Source organism: Neomonachus schauinslandi, chromosome 2 (assembly GCF_002201575.2).
Source record: "Neomonachus schauinslandi chromosome 2, ASM220157v2, whole genome shotgun sequence".
In the NCBI taxonomy this organism is placed as follows: Eukaryota; Metazoa; Chordata; class Mammalia; order Carnivora; family Phocidae; genus Neomonachus; species Neomonachus schauinslandi.
This window is the reverse complement of record NC_058404.1, coordinates 106,186,502-106,193,020: the sequence shown is the minus strand read 5'-3', so window position 1 is coordinate 106,193,020 and position 6,519 is coordinate 106,186,502.

The following is a 6,519-nucleotide window of genomic DNA, read 5'->3' as shown; positions in this document are numbered from 1 at the left end:
AAATAAATAAATAAATAAATAAATAAATAAATAAATAAATAAATAAATAAATAAATAAATAAATAAATAAATAAATAAATAAATCTATCTTAAAAAAATAAAATTAAATTGTTTGTGCCAGTGCTAAAATTTTTCAGCTTTTGATTTTGAAGGTATCGTTATTTCATCTTCATTTTTATAAAATATTTTATTTAGTATAGACTTCTGGGTTGATTTTTTTTTTCTTTCTGTATCTTAAAAATGTCACATCATTCTCTCCAGCCTTCACATAATCCATCTTCCGTTCTTGTTCCCCTGAATGAAACATATCTTTTTTCCTCTCTGGCCACTTTTAAGATTTTTTTTTTTTTTTTTTTTTAGTCATTTGTTTATGATGAGCTTAGGGTTGTGTGTGTGTGTGTGTGTGTGTGTGTGTGTGTTTAATCCTGCTTGGGGTTTACTGAGCTCCTTGGATCATTGATTGATATCTTTCATTAACTCTGAAAAATTCCCAGCCACTATGTCTTCAAAAATTTCTCCCCCTTCATTTTTCCTCAATTCTGGAACACTAATTGTAACTGTGCATCTAATGTTACGTTACAGGTATTGGAAAGCTCTGCTCAGTTTAGTTTTACATTCCTTTTGCCTCTTCGTGCTTTGGTTTAGGTATTTTTTTTACCTGTCTTCATTTTCTCTGTGCAGAGTCTATTGTGAAGTCCATCGCATAAATTTCTTATTTCTGATTCTATATTTTTCTGTTCTGGTATTTCATTTTATTTCTTATACTTCACATTTTTCTGTTGAAATGTTCCCTTTCCGTAATTATACATTTTGCCCACCTTTCTACACTGATTTAAAATATTAACCATAGTCATTTTAAAGTCTTTATTGTCTAATACTAATATCTGGAACATCTACAGATTAGCTTCTGTTGACTCTTTTTCCTCTTATTGTCTATGATTCTCATGTCTTGTTTCATTGCATATCTCATAAGTTTTATTATATATTAAACATTGTATGTCAAAGAAAATAAAGATTAAAATCAATGATATTTAACCTCAAGACATGTTTCTTCTTCTATCAAGTTGCTTCAAGGGTAGTAGAAGGAATCACTCTAATATATATTTCAGCTGGTTCCGGGCTTTGTTGCAGACTTTGTTAGATTCATTTAACCACTGGCTTCAAATATTTTGGTTTTGAGATCAATATTTTCTTCAGCATGGCTTGAGATCTAAGCCCTGGCAAGACTCCAGAGATCTCTCTTTGTTTTTCAATTTATTAGCTAATTTTCTGAATTGTAGGAGATCTCAGTTTCATAGTTTTGTATCCAGACTTTCAGGTGACTGGGGACTTCTCTTTCTTTTCCTAGCTTTTCACCTTTGAGAGATCTTTCTCCACTTTGCTGCGTTGTTCCCAGCCCACAGTGGGCTCTAATTTGAGCTAAATAAAAGTCTGCTGCATACTGTGAGGACTTCTCAGCTACTCTGCCCTTCTGCCAGCTAAGGGCACCTGCCTGCTTGTGATGAAAGCCTTGTGTATCCCCAGAGAATCTTTCACAGCCTTTCCCCCTCTCCCATCCTTCAGTAACTCAGGAAAGACCCTGTACATCTTGAGGGACTTTCTCAGCCCTTTTACTCTGCCTCCAGTCTTTAGCTCACTACCTTCATCCACTCGGTGATCCTGTGTGCCTGAAAGAACGTTCTTTCAGTTCTCCTGTCCTGCTCCCAGGCTGCTGAGTGTCTAGTATAAAGTTCCTCGTGGCTCTAGGGTGTACTGTCTCAATTGTTCTGGTTTTCCGACAGCATTTAATACACTGCTATTAGGCCCTCGGTGAAGGCCTTGTGTGAAAAAAATTAAAGGATGGGCAGAAACTGAGATTGCTTGGGATACTAATTAGTCATGTCAGACCATATGCAGCCATTACAATTCTTGAAATGTACTTTTTTTTCTTTTGCTAATATATGATAGGTTCACTCACTTCCTACCAAGTGCAAAGATGAAAGCAGCTGTGGGGGTGGGGGCACCTCTCTCCTAGGATGGTCTCCACCTCCTTAGAATATTTAGGTTTTTCTGTTTATCTTAAATTCTTGGATGGGTTTAAAAACAAAACTATGATTTTTGTACCTTATTCAGTTTTTTCTTAGTAGGCTGGAAACTTTTTCTTAAGTAAGACCAAAAAAGCCCTAACTATAAAGAAAATATTGATCAGTGTAACTTCATTAAAATTCTATTTACCAAAAGACCCCATGAAGAAAGTAAACATATAGTACATGGGTAGGACAAGATATTTTTATACAGATAACTGAAAAACTATATCTAAAGTATGTAAAGACCTCTTGCAAATTAATAAGTAAAATGTAGGCATCCACCCCCCCCCAAAAAAAGAAAACACAAAACAAAATTTCAAAAACCATTCAAAAGATTTAAAAAAGGCATTTTATAAAAGGGGAGATCCAAATGGTCAATAAGAATTTGAAAATGTCTTCCAGCACATCATAGCAATTCATCAGGAAAATGCAAGTGAAAACAACAATGCCACATCACTTCATACCCAAGAGTCTAATATTTATGAAATATTGGCCAGAATGTGGAGCAACTGAAACTTTACACACTGCTAGTAAGAAAAAACCATCTTAGAATACTCTTCTAGGATCTGTTTGCCAGTCTGCCAGCATCTGCTAAAGCTCAATCTATGTATACCCTCTGACTTGACCATGCTTAAGTGTATGACCAACAGAAGTGGGTGTACATATATTCACTGAACTACACATACAAGAATGTTTTAGTAGCACTGTTTGTAATCGTCAAGAATGGAAGCGACCCAAATATCCTTGAAGAATAGACATAGATAAATTATGATATAATCGTATAATGAAATATTGTAGAGCGATAGGAATGAAGTATTGCCGCAGATGACATGATTGCATCGAATAGTAATTGTGTTGATTGAATAAAGATAGACAAATAGATTCAATTTTTACAAAGTGCAATAAGCGGCAAAACAAATATAGGATGATAGAAGTCATGACATTTTTTTCTGGTTGGTTAATGAATGGGTGTATATGTGAGAGGTTTCTTGGTCTGTTCTAATATTCTTTTTTCATAATGGAGGTGTCAGGTATCCATTTGTAAACATTCATTAAGCCTTAGACTCTGGGCATTTTATGTATGTTACACTTTGTTTTTAAGAAGTGGCAGAACTGAACCTCAAACCCCTAAAATCTTATTCAAGATAACTAAAACCTTACCAATGCTACTATTTCATCAACCTAACAATTGTTAAGGGGCTCATCTTTTCTTTTGTCATGTAATAAATATGCACTGTGGCTTCAAAAAGTCAGTATTCTTGCATTTGAATAATGTGATTTTTGCTATGTAAAAAGTAAAAAACACATACCACTACAGATGGGCAGATGCCTTAGGGCAAATGCCAGATTTTGTCCTTAACTTTTCAGATTCACGTTTATCATAATTTTTGACCTCTGATTAGTCATATCTGGCTATATGCAGCCATTACAACTTCTTTCTTACCTCCTACCAGTTCAGTTATGCATTTAAAAACATATTTTAAATATATCATCCAGAATTGTTAGGTGTTCCATTCAGGAATGGTTTATCCAGACATCAAGTATGCCAGATCATCAGAATTATCTTGAATCTTATTAAATATTTTCAACACATTATTTTGTATTTCTTCTTATCTCTAGCTCACAGCATGTAAATTCTCTAGTCTTTATCATACATGGTTTATAATTTCCGATTATGAACTCATTTTCAATGAGGATTGTTTCCTTTTTTTTTTAGAGAGTGAGAGAGAGAGTGCATGTGTGGAGGGCAGGGTCAGAGGGAGATGCAGAGAGAGAATCACAAGCAGAGACCACGCGACACTGAGCTTGATCTCGTGAACCTGAGATCATGACCTGAGCCCGAAATCTGACAAGTCTGACACTTAACTGACTGAGTCACCCAGGCACCCCTTAATGAGGACTGTTTTTGATAGGCACTCCCCAAATACTGGATTGTCCAGGCCAGATTTCAAGTTGTTTTTATTAGGACCCTGTGAGTTTCAACTGTTCTGAATCAGTTTTCTGCCAATTTCTCAGCTCAGTTTTCCAGAACCATGTAGGTAGCATTGTATCAGGCCCCATAGCTATGAGTCAAGCTTGAGATTCAGATACCTCCTCAATGAGTCTTTATCCTTTCATATCCCAACTTAGGCAGGTATCTACATGCAGCTTCCCAATGTCAGTAGGCACAGCTGCTCAGGTACCTATCCCTGGATGGGATAGTCAGTGGATCCCTGATTTACTCGGGAATACACCTGTTCCCCATATTGTACAAACTTGAGACACTATTCTTCATTTCTCTTTGAGCATTAAAACCACAACCTCAAAGGCCTTTGCTTGATTTTTATAGCTTTCTGTTTCCTGCTTTGGCTAACATTGACCAAATTATCTTCTAGTTATCTTTTAGTTCTAGAAATTGTTCACTCCTTTTCTTATTTGAAAAACTAACTGTAGAGTTTGAAAGTATTTTATTATACCTAACATGTATGTATGTGGCAATATATGTATTTGCAGTGAGTGGGGTTGTCTTTCTATATTAGCTTGGCTTACCATATTGACCAGAATTTTGTTATAATTTGAAAAATCCATGTGTTTACTTTTTAGAAACAACTTACCTGGATTTCCAGAGTCTTCTTTATTTACATGAATGTAATCTTTCTCCCCAAACATTTTACTGGTTTCAAACTCAAGCAAAATTTGGGAAGAGTCCCAAGATTGTTGGGCTATTCATCTTTATCATTCACTTCAAATTAATTGTAGAATACATTTTTAAAATTCTGTATATTTGGAGATATGCACTGATTAGTAATTGTTTGTAATTGGCATAAATTTCCATTTACAATTTCTATAAGTACACATATTTAAGCACAATGAACAGGTTTCTTTGAAAAGCTTTTATTTCCCAAATCAGTTCCCATGAAACAAGCCACCTGCTCGCAGCCAGCGACAACCTCAGCTAATGATCTAGTGATTTCTATTATAAAATCCCATCCACTGCTGCCTCCAGCCTTCCTTTTTGATGAGTGCAGACACTCCTACCCTATGCTCACCCAACTTGTGTCTCTAAAACACAGTACACCACAGCACATTCAAGTATCTTTTATGCATAGTACAATACATACATGTGCATTTGTCTATGTTAAGCCATGTTCTTCTTCCTCTTATATTAAAATATAATACAGTAATTTCCCTCATGGTGTTCTGTTTGTCACTGTTCACCCAACACTGTAAAGAGCAAAAGTTTTGCCAGCATCTGATGCCACATCATGTGATGTACTAAGCTATTTATTAGGCTTCATCCTGTTTAATTTGAAACTTCATACTCAAGGTGACATTTCATATGTCAGGATCAATAGTCTTTAAAGTTAAAACTGAGCAGTTTCGGTGTCACCTTCCTCAGATCGAGGCTGTTCTAAACTTCCTATGTCCCAGAATGTGTATTTCCTATGTTCTGTAAATCCTGCTAGCAAAAGTTTTCTCAATGATTTACAAAATGCATTTATGTTCGGAACTGCTCCTTAAATGTCTGCTATTTGTTACCTAAGGCCTTTTCAAGGACTGCTAGAGAGGCTAGATTTGTTTGTTTCACAGAAGGTGTACCACTGAGAGACCTTATTAATTATTCTAAAAGGCACCACTGTACTATATAATTTAGAAAACTAAAAATTACAATTTTGAAAAGAGAAGTTTTGCATCATAAAGGGCAATAATGCTCCAAACCAAGCTGTTGAGTCTGTTTATGAAATATAGGTGGGGATATTTTCAAGAATTTTAAAAGCATGAAGTTAGAGATTTTGTCTACCATACATTTATGTTAAAATACTAATTTAGTATTCAGCACTTTTGACTATATAACCTAATATTCTAAGGCATTTCTGGATGATACAAAATTTGAAAAGTTAAAAAAAAAGACTTTGGGCAGTATATGAACATTTGACTGAAATTCTAGAAAATTCATTGTTTAAACAGGCACATTTATTCTTTCATATGAATGATGGACAGCTACCTACAAGGATTACCAGACTGAACTGAGAAGTCCTATTCAAGCCAGAGTTGAGATAATGTTTAGGACTAGTCCAGGCTGGTGAAATTTCTGAGGACTTTCTTTTCTTTTTTTTTTTTTTTTAAAGATTTTATTTATTTATTTGACAGAGAGAGAGAGCACAAGTAGGCAGAGTGGCAAGCAGATGGAGAGGGAGAAGCAGGCTGTCCACCGAGCAGGAAGCCGGATGTGGGGCTCGACCCCAAGACCCCAGGATCATGACCTGACCCGAAGGCAGCCACTTAACCAACTGAGACACCTAGGCGCCCCTTCTGAGGACTTTCAAATGAACTCAATATAGTGAACAAAATCTGTAAAGAAAATAAAGTTCTAATCTTATTCAGCTTTCCAGTGAAATAACCCAAGTTAATATTTCCATTATGGAATCCTAAGAAGTTGCTAACATAATCAAATGCTATTATTATCCCAAAT